Here is a 21,161-nt window from a genome sequence, read left to right on the forward strand (position 1 = left end):
GGCAACCAGCACCTATCCGTACGCGCTACCCACTAAACTATCAGGGAAAGTTTGCAGTACTAAGTTTGCAAAATAATCTATTGTTATCAACTCTATTTAATCATGTATCATGTGTTGGTTTCAAAAGGTCAAATTATTTAAATCAACACAACTTTATGTACACCGAAATCCCCTAGGACTTAATAAAAATATTTTAAATGTTAGTTGTTAACAAATAAGAGCTTTGAAGTAAGCATTATTTTAACATATAGTTACAACAGGCTGAAAGAACTAAGTGATATCTTGAAGGTGAAAACTGAGAGGGAGGACAGCCAGAAGTCAGACTATGATAGGTATATCATGAATCTATCTATATACAGTATATAAAAATTAAAGAGACTATGTTTGTAACATAATAACTCTTGAACCACCCGACCAATCTCTATCAAATTTTCAACATAGATGAGACTCGGACCTGAAATAGTTCTCATGATTTCACTTTGACGGTTAAAATTAGGGGAAGGGAAGGGAAGATATTAAAAAATAATCGAAAATGACCTTTATTTGTGTCGAATCCACAGTTTTCGAAAGTTGCTGACAAGTAAACCTTACGTTTGGGTGAATCGAGTTACTAACTGAGACACATATGAGAAAGTAGTACTAAATGTGGTCAGTATTTCAGCGAAGTTTTAGGTGCGAAGCTCCAGGGGTTTAGGAGATACAGCTACCAGAACATCACATGGAAGTACAGAATAGTCTTCATACAGTTGGAGGTAAAAGCCCTGTAAGACCTCTTGTAACGACAAAAGGTGAATAACAAATATATGGGTACATATTAGGACTAGGGGGAAGTCATATAGTAAGGGTATACCTGACGGCGGCCATCTTGAAATCCGCCATTTTGAATTAACGTTAAGTTTTTAAAATAGGAATAGGGTCATGTGATACATGATTTAAGGCGCAAATTTAATCAGAAGAACAATGGTGACGTTAATTTTGATTTACGCGCAATTGGTAAAAAGTTACAGGGAAATTAAATATTGTTGCTGCATATGTATTAGTCCTTTACCCCACCTTGTAAATTTTGTGTTAATGATAATAATTAAATAAAAAGCAAATGGATAAATATTAGGTCTATGGTAAGAGTTGTCTTGATGGCGGCCATGTTCAAATCCGCCATTTTGAATCAGACAAAAGTTTTAAACAAAACGCATAACAGTGACACCTTATTAATAGCAATTTTTACCATAAATCCAACGGTATAACCATTTTTGCTTTATCATTAACCAGCATTTGTTATCGCATAAACAAGTTGCTAATTTAAGGAAAAATGACCAAAGTGGAATTGAGTCATAATTGAACTTGGGTCTTTCTTCCAGAAAAGTCTTCAATTAGTACAATCAATATGTAGTTCAGAAAAGAGTGCATGCCTTGCACAAATGCTCTGGTCACAGTGAGCACACCTGACAAAGGCAATCGAGTTACACTTGACACATTTGTCGTTAACAATTCCGTCAAAACAGTAGTCATAAGGTGCGATCCATTAGTTTTGTGCTGGTTAATGATAAAGCAAAAATGGTTATACCGTTGGAGTTATGGTAAAATTTGCTATTAATAAGGTGCCACTGTTATGCGTTTTGTTTAAAACTTTTGTCTGATTCAAAATGGCGGATTTGAACATGGCCGCCATCAAGACAACTCTTACCATAAACCTAATATTTATCCATCTGCTTTTTATTTAATTATTATCATTAACACAAAATTTACAAGGTGGGGTAAAGGACTAATACATATGCAGCAACAATATTTAATTTCCCTGTAACTTTTTACCAATTGCGCGTAAATCAAAATTAACGTCACCATTATTCTTCTGATTAAATTTGTGCCTTAAATCATGTATCACATGACCCTATTCCTATTTTAAAAACTTAATCTTAATTCAAAATGGCGGATTTCAAGATGGCCGCCGTCAGGTATACCCTTACTATATGACTTCCCCCTAGTCCTAATATGTACCCATATATTTGTTATTCACCTTTTGTCATTACAAGAGGTCTTACAGGGCTTTTACCTCCAACTGTATGAAGACTATTCTGTACTTCCATGTGATGTTCTGGTAGCTGTATCTCCTAAACCCCTGGAGCTTCGCACCTAAAACTTCACTGAAATACTGACCACATTTAGTACTACTTTCTCATATGTGTCTCAGTCAGTAACTCGATTCACCCAAACGTAAGGTTTACTTGTGAGATGACCAGTGACATTTTCGATACCGTTTAAATTCAATTTCAGCCCCGCAACTTGGAGGAGGAGGAGAAAGGGAGAGAACCCCTTGGTTCTCACACGGTCAACTTTGTGTGGCAATGCCTCCAGTTGGAAATCCCAAAAGAAATATATGTTCTGAATAAAGAATGCAAGACAGAAACATCGTCTATCAAAGAACGCTTCAGTAATAACAAAAAGTCACTACTAATGGCACATATTACTATTTTTTCTTATTTTAATCTAGTGAAGCCGGTAATTGATGCTAGTTTACTATAAACTTTCAAGAACGTATAAATAATTGCTTAAATTAATTTTGTCACTCAAAAAATTAGCCCACGGACACCCCCGACCAGATCCGCCCCTGTAGGGAGTGATGAAACAACTAGTAAAGGTAAATATTATCTGCTTTAGAAGTTGAAAGGAAATGTTATATAAAGGGTTGGCAACAACGTAGTGGAAACGTGAAGGTTGTAGTTGGTAACAAGGTATTTTGCAGAGTCTGAAGTACCTCATTACCTTTAGATGTCAGCCGCCGTAATATAATCCTCGCAGGAGCTCTCTCTTAATATCCTACCTGAGCCCTGGCAGTTATCACTGATGACTTTGTTAGACAAGGGAAAAAGAAGTCTTCCAACCAAAAACTTCTTCTGGAAGAGCTCTATGAATGTAAATAGCAAAAGAAAGCAATGAAGTGTTGCAGTCTATAAATTACACGTGCGAAACAATTTTATGCATTAAAAGGTTAAAAATAGTCATTAAAAAATTGAAAAGAAGCATATCGTAATCCCATAAGAAACAAATATGCATTTGCTGATTCTTAAAATGAAAGTGAAATGAAATATTTAAGTTCAGCGTACAACGAATATGCTCTATAGGCTAGAGGAGACGACGGTTAAGGCAAGTGAATGATGATGGGAAATTAGTGAAATGGGAAAGTGGGAGGAAACGGGAGTACAGCAAGAAAATTAACGGATACGATTTGTCTACCAAAAATTACTTGGTCGGGAACCAAACCAGGGACCCCACGCACCAGACACAGGCGGTCTACCACTGTGCCACCGATCTGCCGACTCTTCAATAATAATAATAATAATAATAATAATAATAATAATAATAATAATAATAATAATAATAATAATAATAATAATAATATGGCCGCAGTGGCTCAGTGGTAGAGAGTTCACCTCTGATACATGGGGTCCTTGGTTTGTTTCCAGCTTGCGCCAAGTGAGTTTTATGGTGGACAAGCACAGTGTGCATGGGTTTTTGTCGGGGTTCTCCCGTTTCCTCCCACTTTCTTCATTCCACCAGTTCATTCATTTCTCATCACCACCGTCTTCTTTAGCCTATCGAGCATAATCCTGGGACGTAAAACTCAAAAGTTTTATTTCATTTCAATTCAATCAAAATAATAATAATAATAATAATAACAATAATAAAATAACGAAGAGCTTCTTCTGTCTAATTAATTTAGGTGTCTGAATATTCTGCAAAATAATAATAATAATCTTTACTATAAAAGAAAAACCTCTCACTCCGTGAGTGTAGGTAATTCCTGCTAATTAACATTCGCCATACTGCTACGCCCGCTGTCTGCTTGACGCCAATAAATGGTGCTAGTGTGCAGATAATTTGCGGTTTTTGAAATTAGTCTGACGATTTGATTGTAACTTTTTTATTGTTTCAACTTAATTATGTGAAAAATGAAAGTGATGAAGCGAAATATGAACGTGCTTTGCTATGAACTTTAACTATATTTAGAGTTATTAGTGTGACCGTAAGTTTGTTAGTGGGAGACTTAAAGAATAAGTGAATTCTATATAATTACAACTTTTTAATTAAGGATGATTTGAATATAAACAATTGCAACTTTTTAATTAAGGATAATTTGAATGTAAACAATTATAATTTTAAATTAAGGATGATTGTATGTAAATAGTTTCAACTTTTTAATTAAGGATGATTGAAATGTAAACACTTATCTAGAACTTTCTAAATTAAGTATGATTTGAATGTAAAAAATTACAACTTTTAATTAAAGATATTTTGAATGTATACATTTACAAAATGATGATTTGAATACAAACAATTGTCTACAACCTTCTTAATTAAGGATTATTTGAATGTATACGATTACAACTATTTAATTAAGGGTGATTTGAATGTAAACAATTACATCTTTTTAAATTAAGGATGATTTGAATGTAAACAGTTTTAACTTGTTAGTTTAGAATGATTTGAATGTAAATAATTATCTACAATCTTTCTAATTAAGGATTATGTGAATGTATATGATCACAACTATTTAATTAAGGATAATTTGAATGTAAACAATTAAAACTTTTAATTAAGGATGCTTTGAATGTATACAATTACAAATATTTAATAAATTATGAGTTGAATGAAAACAATTACAACTTTTTAATGAAGGATAATTTAAATGTTAACAGTTTCAATTTTTTACTTAAGAATGATTTGAATGTAAATAATTATTTACAACCATTTTAATTAAGGATTATTTAAATGTATACGATTACAACTATTTAATTAAGGATGATTTGAATGTAAACAGTTACAACTTTTAATTAACGATGATTTGAATGTAAAAGTTATAACTGTTAGTTAAGGATGATTTGAATGTAAACAATTACAGCTTTTTCATTAAGGATAATTTGAAGGTTTATAATTAAGGATGATTTGAATGTAAACAATTAGAACTTTTTAATTAAGGATAAATTGATCCGGAACTCAATGGTGTGGGTAGGAAATTATTTTCGGGGACATGATCATTTTAGGGGACAAGCTTTGTATATACATAATAAAACCAGTCAAAACTCTAAATAATAATAATACCGTAATAATAATAATAATAATAATAATAATAATAATAATAATAATAATAATAATAATAATAATAATAATAATAATAATAATAATAATAATATGTAATAAAGCATTCACTTTTCGTGCGAAAGATCTCATATTCGATTTCAGGACAGGAGTTCTCGCTTAAACATCGGACATAAACGAAAATCTTCTTTCCTTCTCTTTTCATCTTGTATTATGTCTTTTATGACATATCCATTCAGACAATTTACTCTCATTAAAGTAATAAACTCCTAACAGTTTTCTCTCCCCTGTTTATATAATTCAACCTTTTTCAACTCCTTTTTTCGATAATAAAGTCCTAACAAGACTATCTTATTCCTTTCATCTACAAAGTCCTAATCTGATTTACTTGTTCTTTTAACTATATAGTTGCAACCAGATTATCTTCCTCTTTTCAGTATTGTAAAGCTCTAACCTGATTTACTTTCTCGTTTCAACTATATCGCTCTATCCAGTTTATCTCTTCATTTCAACTATAAAGTTCTAATCAGTTTATTTTCTTTAGGGATGGTATAGAGAAGAGACGAGATGAGACGTTCATACAATTCCGATCTCGTCTCGGTTTACAAATAGCGGTTTCGATCTCAGTCTTGTCTGTATCAAGAGATCCTTGTGTAAATCTCGGCCTTGGTCTCAAAGACCAAGTCTAGATCTAATCTCGATAGTCTCGAAATAAAATGTGTGATTATTTAAAATGTGTAAAATAATATTATCTTATAGCCTGTTGTTTGCACTGTTTATATCTTTAACTTCATTTTTGACTGGGAAATTATTGTAGCTAGCGTACTTTAAAGCTAAATGAACAACGCTCACGATTTAAATGTGTGTTCGAGGGTTCAGTTCTCAGTAGGTGTATCAAGCCATGGATAAAACCCGATTATGATCCACACCACACTGTAAGAAACAAATCTTGTCTGATGTAGTCCCAGTATTGAATATACAACTAAACTCCAATCAATCAAATGTTATTTTTGCACAATTTCTGTTGAATCAGTGTTATTTAATCCCACATACCAGATAACGCAATTGGCAGCAGTAAAAGAGGATTTACTCGGACTGAAATTCTAAGTTCATGATTTTTCATTTATTATCCGTTACGTTCTCCTTTGACTGATGTGTTCACTACAGGATATCACATATATTATCTTAATGCAATCAGCTAATGTCAATACCGATGTTACGGAAGTATAAAAGTGTACTGTCCTTGTGCTTGACTCAAATGAAAAGCGTACCTGTACCTTCTAATTTCGTGTGTCTGTTCTGAAATACAACTATTGAATTAACGATGGTTACCTAAGGAACCTACATATCAAACATTGAAATACGTTTCCATATTTCATGGATGTGGAAAACTCTGCTTAACGCTGACGTAATACTAACTTAACTGTATTTTATTGTTGTTTATTTAATTTTGCAGAAGTGAAGTTCCCCTTTCAAATTCTACTACTAGCTTTGAATTATAGATAGAAATAACTTTGAATTATAGATTTTAGCAGAGGTTCCCAACCATTTTTGAATGATGATACACTTTAATGAAAGCGACACTACACTTGTTTGATTTTCACTGATAATAATATAAATTTTAATAGTGTATGCCTATAAGTTTTTATCAAGTAGTGACACTTCTAGTACAGAGGATTTCCACAACACAAAATCCGTAATTCCACAATAGATATCGGGATTGTATCTCAAAGTACAGTCCGTGTAGGAATAGAGAAAAAGAGTCAAAGAAAATGTTTGCTTTATTATAGCTTAAAACATCATTAGAAATTCTGCATTGTAAAATATATATTTAAAAAAGTACAATTATTGTCACATTAATTTATAAAGAAAAATCTAAGTTTGTAAACTTCTGATTTCGGTTAAAGTCGGTAGCATAGTATGTGTTTAATGCGTTGTCTGTCGTAATGAGACTTGTATCCAAAATGATTTATTACATTTTTATTCAAGTATGACTATAGTAAGTAAAATGAAGGAGAAAAAATATTAAAATAAAAGTTGAAGAAAATTGAAAGTTATAACTGTAATTAAGAACAACATATATTTTCTATACATCTCTAAATATTAAAAATTCATACTAATACCACTAACAATATGTGAACTCTAATAGATATTTAAATTATCGTACTGACACTATACAATACAATGATATTTAGTTAACGCAAAATGAAAGTTAGGATCAGAATAGGAGTTAGAATCCGAATTGAATAAATCCAAAATCCAAAGTGATGCATTGATTAAAAGTCTGCCTTATGCAGGATTGTCCTTTGTGCAACTATTTTTGCTTTTATCGGATGTTTTTCACTCTGTATTTTTGACTCTGGAAAGTTTACATAATATTTCCTGACAAATATTGTTGTTATGCTGATGATGAAAAATAAGGTTCTTTTGAAACCAATTTTATAACAACGTGTTTACTACCAAGTTAACACGATGAAAATGTTTATATATTTGGACTGCTAAGATACTCATTGTTATTGTCACTTTTGGCTGTTTTGATAATGTTCACCATTCCCGCTCGCCTTTTTGCACGTAAAGTATTTGCATTAAGCATATTATTGTATGTGTTCATATCACCTGAAACTTTATGTACTTATTATGAGATAATCTACTTATTATATGATAACTGATATACACTTTCTTACACATTTAAAATCTAAAATTGTGTCCTACCTTATAATTTAAAGAGATATTGTACCTTATGAAATTAATGATATTGTTTTTCTTAATTAAATAATACGTGAGATTTTATAATTTTTATGACAAATGATTAAGAAAATGATATGGGTAGTATTCTAGCTAAAGTGCTTTAATTGACAATCATAAATTGAATATACAGAAAAAATGAATAAGTGAGAATGCTCTTTATGCAGGCATCCAATACATAACAAAATTGTATTACCTACTAAACAATAAAATCTGGTGACAACAAGAAACAAATTGTATTTGCAATAAAACTACATAATGTCATTAACATGAGAGAATCGGTAGTATAGTGGAAATATCTTAAAGAAAAAAATACATAATGAAATTACAATAAATTTTGCCTATCGGAAAACCATCCTAAATCATAATCAGCCTGTTCAAAACCAAAAATATCTAAAGTAATATTGAAAGGAAAACTTACGATATTCCAGGTGAATAAGTCATTTTAGTGGCGACAATAGAAGTGCGTTCTAATAGCGAAGTAAACCAAGAACTAAAGGATCTATCCTAACTCGTGGTTTTCACACTCAGTATTTATACATAACAAAGCTGCTCACTTTCACTTTCATTTTCAATACGTCACTTGTTGTTTACCTTTCTGTTCCTGCCTGTTTTTAATTTTACATACTCAAGCTTTTTTTCTGGCTATGAATTAAATTTTTTTATAAAATTTTAATATTTTTACTATTACAAATAATTGTTCTGAAATATATCACAGTTGTATTAAACATAACAAAATGTTGGTTAACAGCTCGAACTAATTCTCTGCTTTAATTTGAGGCTCTTTCTCCATCCACGATTTTTCCCTGCCCTATTCCAAAATTTCTACTTCTACACTCCTCCAATCTGAATATTTTAACCCCTTCGTGTGTCATTTTTTTTTTCTAGAAGTGCATATACTCAAAAAAGAAAAGAAAGAATTTTTCGAGTGCAATTCTCATTTACTTACGGTTAGTGAAAAAGATCATGGATGTAATTATAACAACGCTTCCCAATGGAGCAAATATGACATACTTCGGCTTGTTTTGCGGGAAATGTACTTCCCATTATCCCATTGCACTAGCAGCTGTAATAAATTAAGAATTGATAAACATATTCTTCTCTGGGTGATTTCTGAACTGTGTGGAAAAATATTGTTGGGAGGTTGAAACCTCATGTGTTTGCTTCACAAAATTACGTTTCGAAATATGTTGACAACATGATCTTTGAGTAATTAAAATAACTGAAAATAAAATATATTGAGTCCAAATCAAAGTTGTGTGCTGTTTAAAATATTTTTTGATATATCACGTGATCAGAGTTGGTATTTGCTCCACTTTCTCCCATGTGTACGCCTATGGCTATGGGTACTCAAGAGAAATTGTTTCACCATCTTATATGTAACATAACAGTGCATGAATTTTGAGTAAAGAGAATTTCAGAAATTTTTTGCCACTATTCGAGACAAGACCGAAAGTTTCGAAACTGGGCTTACTCACGTCTCGGTATTCGTCTCGAATTACAAATTTCTATCTTGATCTCAGTCTCGTTTTGATTTAGAAACGTCGTCTCAATCTCGATCTCGTTTCAAAATTTCGAGACAAGACGGAACAGATACTTGGTCTTGATACTATCACCTTTTTTCTTTTTTCTTTTTTCAATTATAACGTCTTATGTCTCTTCCTCTTTTCAACTATGAACCTCTAATCAGTGCCTTGTTTTCTTTTCAACGTATCTCCAGCATTATTGGCCTCTTTTCCTACTGTTCATTATTCTTTTTGCATTCTATTCAGCTAAATTTATCATTTTTTCTCTACACACCTACCTCAAAAGTTTTTAGTCGTTCACCATGCCTCTATTGTATAACATTTCTCAGAGATCATCTCAGAGATGAATCTCTTTCGCAGTTTTTTATTCAATAAGAAATATCCTTTTCTTCTTTTAGAAGGTTCGTTTCGTCATTCTTGTTGCTTGACCAACAGAGTTCGTTGGTTGAAGTGATATTCAAAATGGACGTGGTAGAAATGGCCATTTCCGATTTTAACCTTATTCAATATAGACTAAACTGGATAGAGATAACGAGAATCGGTTTCCTATAATTGATTAAGTGTCCCAAGAACATTTTATCTCCGTCCCAAGAACTTTTTATTGAAACCGCAAGTGGTACAAATAAACCATTTCTAATTTTAACGTTCATCGCTTTTGAGTAAAGACAGTAATCGGTAGAGAGAAGATATATGCTGGAATCAATTAAGCGTCCTAGAGTGGGATAAAATAGGTTAGGGGTATAAAATAGGTTACTAAAGATATACCACATTGACTTGACACCTAATCTTCCATTCCAAGCGCTGCTATCGGCTGAAAGAATTCCACTCCGTTTGGGATAGACGACTGCAGGCTCTCTGGCTTAGCAACAGGTCAACCGTTATTGGCTCAACGCAAGAGTGTGAGCTTTAGTTTACAATTTGCCATGGCTCAAGACATTTTGGCAGCACTATAGTACCGGTACCTAAAGCAAAATAATCACATAATTGACACTTCTTTTATTACAAGCGATATTTCTGCTCCTTTTAGATTTGTGATTCATCGAAGCAGGTTGTCGCATCGCTACGTGAGAACGCAAAAATTTACTTTTGTCTGTATCAATATTATTTTTGTTCATATTGGTAGTGTAGTAATTAATTAAACATATAATCAACACGACGTGCAGTATCATTTAAAAGGATGTATTAGTTGGATATTAATGTAATAATGCATCTTTATTGTATTTGCTAGGGTCATTCTTGGTATTTCTATTTCTGTTTGTAGTCACTGGACAGAGAAAGATAGGGTAAACTATGAACGGGTAAGATGGAGAAAATAAATTACTTGTAATTTATTAATTTAGTTGCCTATTTTAATTTAAATCTAAGGAGGGATGAATAAATCACATTAGATATGTAAAGAGGATTCAGTGCCATTGTTGTTCTTAATTAAAATTTAGAATCCCTTTCTAACATCGACGTTGTGTGAAATGTGAATTTGCAGGTTACGGTGGAATCCCAACGCTTTCAAATTTTAATGCTCTTCGAACTGGAACCGAACCTTGCACCATTTGTATCAAAAGATGATCGCACTAGCCATTAGACCAGCGAGAAGGAATTCTAAATTTTATCAGAGAAGTTGAAGATGAGGGTGATTAATACCAACACCTATCTGTCGAGTCTTAAAAAAAAAAAAAAAAAGATTTTATAGCCTTTACATGTGTTTCTTTCTCTCAAATGTTTCTGTGGCGCAGCTATCACGTTTTGGGACATAGGTTTCTGGTTGCATTCACAATAGGAGCGCTTGGTAGAAAAGGTGTAAGAGCTTTTTGAGGCTGCCAGCTTGAGTGAGGTTTTCCTGGGTTTTCTTCATTCATACTAGGTAAATACCGGGATGGTACCTAACTTACAGACTTCAAATCACTTCTTTCCCTTCCCTCTACACGGATAGTATGCTGATCGAGGAACACAACATGTAGCGGACTTAAAGCTATAGATGCTGATGATGCAAAGAATTGTGTGGTTTAAGTACACTCATGTCCAAAAGTATTGTCGCATGTCTATAAAGATGTTGTTGTAGGAATATAATTTGATAACGAATTTACCCGGTATTTCTTATAAAGTTACTATGTGTATAATCTGCAAAGACATGTATGTGGAAAATTTCATGCCAAAAGAGCAATAAATAAGAACAATGAAACGAAAATAAAATGTTCTTGTTCTTTTAGCAACAGTTTGTTTTACTCATTCTAATTTTCGTATTTATAATTCTTTTCCTATGAAATTTACCTCAAATACACATTTCCCGATTACAGACATAATAGCAGTATTAAAAGTACCTTGCAAAATCATTATCAAATTATTTTCTTACAAGAAGACAGTTATAGATATGTGGCAATCATTTTGGACATGAGTGTACATAATCATATATTATTCTGTATTTCTGGAATGCGTCAGAGTGTATAGTTTTGGTAAAGTATGTATTAATTTGGCTACCTTTGGATCAAAGTTTGTGTTATTATAATTCTAAACCCTACTTTGTCCCATCTAGTAGGAAAGATGAGAAGAAATGTGATTTTTCAAGATAATATTCCTAGTACGTCAATTATTAAGAAGATTGAAAATAAAGGTTTATTTATAATTAAAGCTTAGGTACTGTGCCTTAGCCCACTTCCCCTATAATCGATTAATCTTTAATATTAATTCGAACGAATTTGTACCACAAGCATTTGAAGACTCTAACATGATTAATAAGAAAACTTTAATCTTAATATATTTTCAGATATTTGTGTTGTATAACTTCTAAGAATCTCTTTCATAACTAGTTCCAAGAAAGTCCTTAAACAAAGTTTAATTACTGCTTTTATACAAGATCTAATACATCAAATTTGCATTATGATACTTGAATATAAGATGGGTGTTTAGTTTATACGCGTTTGTCTTATACAATGGCAAGCGATTTTTATATAGTAAGTTGCAAGATTAAAATACTAGGTTATACTTGGGACGTTGAATATGTATGTTTCCCTAAGTCGTACAAAATTTATTCTTTAAGATACATTTGTAAAGTACACACACATGTTTAGGTGCGTCCTTCCTCACCCCTCTGCATAATCCCCATTGAGATTCAGGCATAATCCCCATTGAGAGAATGTGAGGACAGTGATAAATAGCCAGGGCCTTGATTTTTTGCAAAAGGGATTGGACAAATTGTTTTAACGGTGAGACAAATGCCTGAATCTCAGTGGGGATTATATAGAGAGGTGAGGAAGGATACACGTATACATATATGCATAGTTTACAAATGTATATTTAAGAAATAAATATTTTACAATTTATGGCAAGGACCCACGTACAATGATACAGGGTTATATATGGTTATCAAAATAGTGGAATAAAAACATCTGAAGAAAATGCAGTTCACCTAGGTGATTCTGTTACTAACGTTTTCCTTCAGTCTACTATTACTTCTTGCCTATGCCATGATTAATTTGATCACAATCATGGATGACATTGTTCCTTGCAACATATTTAACATATAGTTCATCTTAAATACACTTGAGGAGATTTTTTCATGAGCAATTTGTCATCTTTGAAACTCAGAGAAGTGTCTCAGATTGCACCCGCAACATTTTGAACACTTGCCTTCGCCCTATCCTGTCTGACGTACTATAGACGATCTTGTAACACATCACTGCGAGACACTGCACACTTATCCTTAATAGTACCACTTCACACATTTTAGTGTTCCAAACTACAGGTGCAATACCACATTGCAAACTACATTTTAATACTGAACTTTAGTATTGCAAACCATAGCTGCAATATTGCAAACTACAAACTACAAATACAACTTTAGTATTATAATGAGGCTATATGAGACCTCGACCTACAACTTGACGTAGGACCCGAACCACATGAGGTCCCGCCGAAAATTCAACCCGGGTCTCCCATGCCAAACGTGAGTACGCTAACCTCTTAGCCACAGAAAGCTCGTAGGTTTGTTTAGAAGTAACTTTTAACTTAAGTTACGTATTAGTTGTTACTATTCGAAAGTGAATAGTAAGTAAATATTATACTAATAATACCGAATGAAAACTCAGATCAATAAATAGAGAAATACGATGTGTGTTAGACAAGAAATACAACATTTTCTGTTAACGATTAATTTTACTATTTTTACAAATCAAGGTTATCCTCTTCAAAATGGACTCCTTGGGCAACTACGCAGTGATTATGGCCTTGTTTCCATTCTTCGTAGCAGTGGAGGAAGGCTTCTGCTGCAAAAGCTTTCAGCTCGTCCGCTACGCTCTTCTGGATATTATTTAAAGTACCAAAGTGGTGCCCTTTTAGGTGATTTTAAAGCAAGGAAAATTGAAATAGAGATCACAGGGACCGGGATCCGGCAAACTGAAGGTTAAGAAACCACAGGAAAGTTTTTTCTGCCTGTACAAAAAGTACAAAAATTCATTGATGAATACTGCCATGTGACGTTGTGCGTTGTCGTGGTGCAGTATTTAAGTGCGTTCGATGCTTCGTTTTACTCGTGCCATCCTTTTCCTGAGTATTTCAAAAAATTCATGATAAAAAGTTAGAATAGCAGTTTGATCTAGTGGCTCAAATTCCTTGCAGGTAGTATATCAACTGTCAAAAATAATACAAATGAGTCAACTTGATTTTGGGTTTGCTCATTCTCGCTGTTTTGAGACGGGGAGAGTTTGTAATGTGTTACTCCGGACTTTGTTGCCCTTAAAAGGACTTGAGGACTAAATACTTGTGTCCTGGATAGAAAATGTTCTTCATTAGCCTATGTAACTTTTCAAAAGTCACAGTATCGAATTCACCAATCTTTACACAAAATTTGATGGTACAACGTTGCTTAAACTTTTGTCGGTCCATTTTTGTAAATTGCTTCATAAACACTTCATTTCCGAAGACCTCAACAATCACGTATCAACTGAGCAAGTTTAAACTTGTACTGAGCCAACGACTAGAATTCGCTTTCCTGCAGTGTGAAGGTATAGGCAGCAGTATTATCAGTTCGTACACAGTATTACCTGTCTCCTTGCTTCTCTAACATGCCTTACAGATATTTTCTTGGCCGCATTTTTTAAATATTCAAGTAACACTTGGGAGCAGGAAGTTCGCCTACTTGTTCATGCGGAAATGCCATTGATCTTGCAATCACTGCTTCAAAAGGTCAGAATCCGCTGCTGATACTATGGTTTGTTACATGTTGTCAGTGGCGTATTTACGATTTTGTTTCGGGGAGGGCTTTGCTAACTTTTCATGGTGACTTTGCCTGAAAATGTGTAATTTCTGCAAGATATTTCATACACTTTACTATAGTAAGTAAGAGTTCGGGGGGTCTTAAGCCCGGAAGACCCCCCTAAATACGCCACTGCATGTTGTCGAAATTATTGTTTGACAATGAGTAAATACCGTTCTATTGTTGTATTTAGTATTGTATTATTGTCCATTATATTTAGTAGCACGAAGATTTTAACACAAAATAATTTTTGTATTTTTACATTTGAATCAAACACACCATTGTAAATAAAAATTTTCACGCATATAATGTAATATTAAGGAGAACTTCTGCTATGAATGAACATCTGATAAAACCTTCTGTGAAAAAGCTAAATGAAAAAAAAAAGCACTTTCAGTTTCACCATTCTTGTGCATGAACAAATATGTATATATGTATATGTGTGCGTATGCTTCTAAGCAAAAGCTTAAAAAAGAAGAGCTCAAAATGAAAAAACTGAAATGTATGCAAAAATCTAGCAGGAACCGGAAACGGAAAGAGGAATGGAAGAAAAGAAGATTCCAAGTTCCGATTGGTTCTTAAGGTATGAATGTCCTGAGGGACTCTAAGAGTTCTGCGAAGCATGAGAGTGTCTCCCATTTCTTCCGTGTGTTGTACGCCTGGAATTGACAGTTCCGTACTTCTATGGGAAAAATATGTGAAGCGCAGAAACAAGATTAAGGGTTTTTGACGCCTTCGTGGGGAATCCCTTAGGCTAGTCCCGCATAGAAAAGTTCAACAGCTTCCAAAAACCACCAGCGGTGTCTTGTGTCAAAGGCCGTGAATGATGAGCACCAAAACCATTTTTCCCTTTATCACAAGCGTCGAAACTGAAATTTCTATAGATTCAGCTGCATGCAATGTTGATTTTTTTTCTTCTTTTTCTGTCTACCGTATTCTACTTATACTCAAAATATTTCGGTTTTTCTCCACGCTCTTTCGTTTCAGTTATTTGCATCTGCTCTGCTACGTTTCATTATTTTCGAACGCCCACCTGCTCAGTGCTCAACCCAAATAATGGATTGTTGTAGATAAAGAAAGACTTTTCCAGATTTTTGATGGATTTGCATGCTGTTATTTTATTTCCATTTCTTTTCCTTTTAACCCAAGAAGAGTTGTATTTAACTATGAGTTTGAAACATGATTATTTTAAAGTTGGTGGCCTGGGTTTTCAGCTCGTTGATTTATACGGAGATGTAATATTCTTCTTTTTTAATAAACGGAAATATTAGCAGTTTGGTTTTACTGATATCCCCTTTAATTATACTGTTCTAAAATAAAAGCTTTATCATATTTTACTGATATCGTCTTTAATTATACTGCTCTAAAATAAAAGCTTTTTCATATTTTACTGATATCCACTTTAATTATATTGTACTAAAATAAAAGCTTTCTCCTATTTTACTAATATCATCTTTAATTATATTGTTCTAAAATAAAAGCTTTCTCATATTTTACTAATATCCTCTTTAATTATATTTTCTAAAATAAAAGCTTTCTCCTATTTTACTGACATCCTCTTTAATAATATTGTACTAAAATAAAGAAAATAAAAGTTTCCTTCTATTTCTAGTTAAAAGAGTTGCAATTCTTATAGATACTTGGGAGCTGAATTCAAACATATCTTTAGTCTTTCTGTATGAGAGATAGGGGTCACAAGAGACTCAGTGATAAAGCGTTTACTTCTGGTGCACTGTGGTCACTGGTTCGATTCCCCAGCCAAGTAAGTTTATGATGGACAACATCGTGTCGTTGAGTTTTATTCGGGATACTTCCGTTTCCTCCCACACCATCATTCCACCAACTCTTCCATTATTATTCACATGTCTTAATCATCCATCTCCTTTAGCCTAAAGGGCATAATCGTGGGACATTAATCTGAAAGAAAGAATACATGAGAGATAATTTAAGAGTAATCACATGTTTAATTTATAAAGATAACCAAGAAAGTTCTGTCGCTTTTTCACCCACCACTTTCGAACATCGATATGTCACATAAAACGTACCTGGAAGTTTAAAAGTACATTCCATTAACATGGACGATCTTCTGCCAATGTTCTGGAAGGCCATGGATTCCATCGCTGTAGAACTTGGTGGCCGGTGAAGCGAAGAAGGTATCAAGTGTATTTTGCACCTCTACTTGAGATTTGAACTGGCGTCCTTGAAGGTGATTGTCCAAGGAATGAAACAGGTGATAATCGGACGGTGCAATGTCCAGAGAGTATTGTGGATGAAACAGTATTTCCCATCCAAGTCGTAGAATGTTGTCCCGGGTCATCCTAGCCACGTGGGTCTTAGTGTTGTCCTGTAACAAAAGGACCCCTTTGCGATTCAGAAGTGCTGGCTCCAGAGTTTTGAGTTTTTCTTGAACACGGCTCAACTGTTGACAGTACACAGTTACATTGATGCTCTGACCAGCTGGTAGCAGTTCCCGATGAACGATGCCGCGAGCAGTCCACCAAACATATAGGAGGACCTTCTTGTGGTGCAGTACTGGTTTCGGCTGTTTTGGAACCGGTTCATGGGATGCTAACCAATGATGACGGCTCCATGGAACTTCGTATAGAACCCACTTCTAGACACATGTCAACACCCTGTACAGAAATGGCTCCTTCTTCAGACGAGAAACAAAGATATCTGCTTGCGTCACCTTCTGGCCCGGAGTCAAACCATTTGGGGCACATCGTGCCAACTTGTAGTGCTTTTTCAGTTGATGGAGGTACTGTCGAATGGTTTCTCCACTCACACTGAATTCTAGTCCCAGTTCCTCACATGTCTGGCCACTGTTCGACTTCCTGAAGATCTTCGTTTTGCACATGTGTTGAGCTTCTGACACATGGTGCATCTTCGAGTGTTTCGTCACAGTCCTTAAACTTGTTAAACAACTGCTGCTCTGTTCACGTAGTCACGACACCCTCACCAAAGGCTTGGCATATCTTCCACGCCTCTGCAGCAACGCTTGACCCCAGTTTGAACTCGTACAGTACACACGCCCTTAGACGCTTTGTGGAGGTCCCATCTTCACTCTATCCTTACAACGGTAAAACAACGACTGATGTTAAACAGGGTGACCCAGTGGTCGAAAGGGCAGTGACCTTCACTGACGGGTGTACACTCATATCCAAAATGATTGTCGCATATCTATAACTGACTTCTTGTAAGATTATAATTAGATAATGATTTTGAATAAGCATTAAGTTTAAAAATGTTAAAACCTTTAAAAAAAACTAAATTCGTGAGATTAAATCTATTTTTTTTTTATTTTCCAGCTGTAGTTATTTTTTTTCTTCTGAGAACGTGTTCGGATTTGCCGGGTTTTCGGATTTCCGGGGTTCGGATTCGAGGGGTTGTGCTGTAGAGAGAAAAAGTTGCCTTACCATTAGAGTACTGTGCCATAGAAATATTAGTCTCCTGAGTCATTTCCTTTGGATGCTATACGGACTTGAACTTTGGTTGAAATATGTATTCTTAACAGTATTGTGAAATGAGGCAATTTTTTTCTATACGGAAAAATTGTTATACAACAGTGTCGTATCACAGAACCTCACTCCACTGAGTCAGTTCCTTTTAGTGCTATAGATATAGAGGGCTCGAAAAGTTAGTTGTACTTTCATTTTACATTATACTTGAATGGAAAAATGAAACTAAAGTATCTTACATATATGCTATATTCGAATACAACATCTTTATAATTATTACAAATATTACACAAGTTTCATAACATCAACTTTTTTGTTTCTTATCTTAGTTTGAAAATAAGTTGAAAAATCTTTATAAACCTATGTGAACAAACATAAAAAAGAACACTACCTTGTACGTAAAATTGGACTAGATTTATGTGTAGTCTGTATTACCCTACGTATATACTCGACTACAGGCATCATTGATAAATATATTAATAATAGTAGAAAAGTTAGTGAGGCGATTTTTCATTCTTGTCTGTTTAAATATAAGCTAAGAAAGCTTTATAATATGATATGTAAGAAAAAGATGACAAAACACACCACTCAGTACAAACATAAGATTTAGGTTTTTGTGTGTAGTGTATGTTACAATAGACATCTTCACACACTTTTTAGATTAACTACAAATATAAGAAAAGTTATGAAATGGCATGAACATTTCTGATCTCAGTTTGAAAATAACCTAGGAAATCTTAATATACAAATAATATGTGAAACAATGACAAAATGCATTACTTTCTATTCTTTAAAATGAGCTAGGAAAACTTCATATCAAAATAATATGTGGAGATACATGTCAACATACATTACACAGTAGAAAACTCTGACTTTGTGTTGAAGACATGCGTACGTCTTCGGGACTCGAGTCTTGCCCTTATGTATCCATCTCGTGCTCTTACACCACAAACACAAGACGACGCTTCTGTCACCAATTTTACACATCGTTCTACAGCTTGGCTAAGGCATGGAATATTCGGAATTTCAATATTTGTGGTATCACCTTGAATGACTCTATGAATATTCGCAGCAGTAAGATTCATAATAAGTGTGTGTGGGGGGAGGGGCAGTTATAGCCAAATCTGTCCAGTTTATGAGTTCTGTGTAGTCTTCAGCTTCAAAATTGAGTAATGGAATGTCGTAATTTCTGACTCCAGGCATTTGCGAGGTCTTTGCCTTAAGGACTCGTCGAAACCCCAGTTCTCTGATATGTTTCTTCTTGTCTGTCCTCATAGAGAGGAGAATGTTTTCAGGATGTGCAAAGTATCCATTTCTTCGAAGTACAGGATCAATGACAGGCTTGTACTTTTCAGGAAGGAAGCGCGATAACTGAATTATTTTGAAGAAATGTCTTGATCCATCTGTGCCAAAACGTTTCTGTTTTATGCTGAACCAAACTGGCGCATACACTTTTACAACATACTGAGAGAGCACTTTTAATTCTTCTGAAGGGTGTGGTGTAGCTACATACAATCGAATAATTCTGTTTGCTGTAGGAACCCACCTGACGTGCGAAATGTTTCCTGGATAGCGTTTTGCCAAAGAATCAGGAAAATGTCCATTTGAAACAGCCCTGCGAATCTCATACAAATACTTCTGATACGCACTGAGATCATTATAATTCTCAAAAGCTGAAAGATGGCTCTCAATTACATCATATTCCACAACTGGTTGGTTTTCACAATTTAATAATGATCTTCCAATCTGTCCAGAAAATGCATGAGGACCTGTTGTCTTACCATCAATTAATTCTAGCAAATGTCTTAAAAGGAGCTCATTTACGTGCAGCAGACAAACCAACCTTTGCAGAAGTCTCTGAACAGACTCTTCTAAACGTCTTATTATTCCAACCTTTCTGCCAGTATTTGTAGCAGTCCTTGTATTTGTAGCACGAAAATTTGAAATATTTTCACTCTACGTATTGTAAAATGCTTTGGCAGAATAAAAACACATACTCTCCATTTCAGTTCTTTTTAGTTCAAGTTTATAAGACAATTATTTGGCAGGATATCAATCCTTCCTCCTTGCTCGCCAACCTAAAATTCAGAACATTTCAGAAGGAAGGAAGGGGTTAGCCATGCTGGTGGCACCCAAAGATATTAGATTTCAACAAAAATAAATATTGATTTTTAAAATACTTACTAAGGAGCAATAATCCCACACTATTAGAATACCAATGTGCAAACTTCAATTTTTCACTCCACCCTACTACGCATATGAATTTACACTCGCAATGCATCTCCAATCATAATAAATTCATTTACGTTCATAGGAATCAGTGTTTTCTCACTGTGACTTTGAGATTAACGTCATACACTACCTGAATAGTAATATTACTATCTGAGGACGTCAGAAATTCAAAAGCAATGTTGTCAACTGCTTACACAAATTCGATATATTTGCTCAAAACAACATTATTCTTATATTCAAATCACTGGAAAACTATCGCTGATAACAAATTGTGATTTGGAAGTAGAATTTATTAGTCTACTGCGAAATCCTTTAGTATTATCAATTTTTTATCCTAGAAATAGGAACTTTGTACTACAGTGGGTCTCCGTTATTTTACTGTTTTTTTTCAGTCAATTGTTTAGTGATATCTTCTTCAGTTTTCCACTGTTTTTTTAGTTATTCTTCTTATCTCCCTTTTTGTTATTTTACTAATTTATCTTTCAATTAGTTTACTGATCTCTTCTTAAGTTATTTTACTTATTTTTTTGCTCCAGTTATTTTACTGTTTTCTTCTTCATTTATTTTACTGATCTCCTCTTCAGTTATTTTATTGATCTTCTCTTTAGTAATTTTACTAATCTCCTCTTCAGTTATTTTATTGATTTCCTCTTTAGTTATTTTACTGATCTTCTCTTCAGTTATTTTATAGATCTTTTCTTCAGTTACTTTCTTGAATTTCCATTTCAGATATTTTAGTGATTTTTTCCGTTAGTTATTTTACTAATATTTTCTTTTTTTATTTATTTTAATCAACTTTGAAAATCTCTTCTTCAGTAATTTTACTTATGTGTCTTTGATAATTTTACTGATTTTTCTTTA

The sequence above is a fragment of the Thermobia domestica genome, chromosome 11 (genome assembly GCF_964235325.1).
Source record: "Thermobia domestica chromosome 11, izTheDome1.hap1.1, whole genome shotgun sequence".
Taxonomy (NCBI): domain Eukaryota; kingdom Metazoa; phylum Arthropoda; class Insecta; order Zygentoma; family Lepismatidae; genus Thermobia; species Thermobia domestica.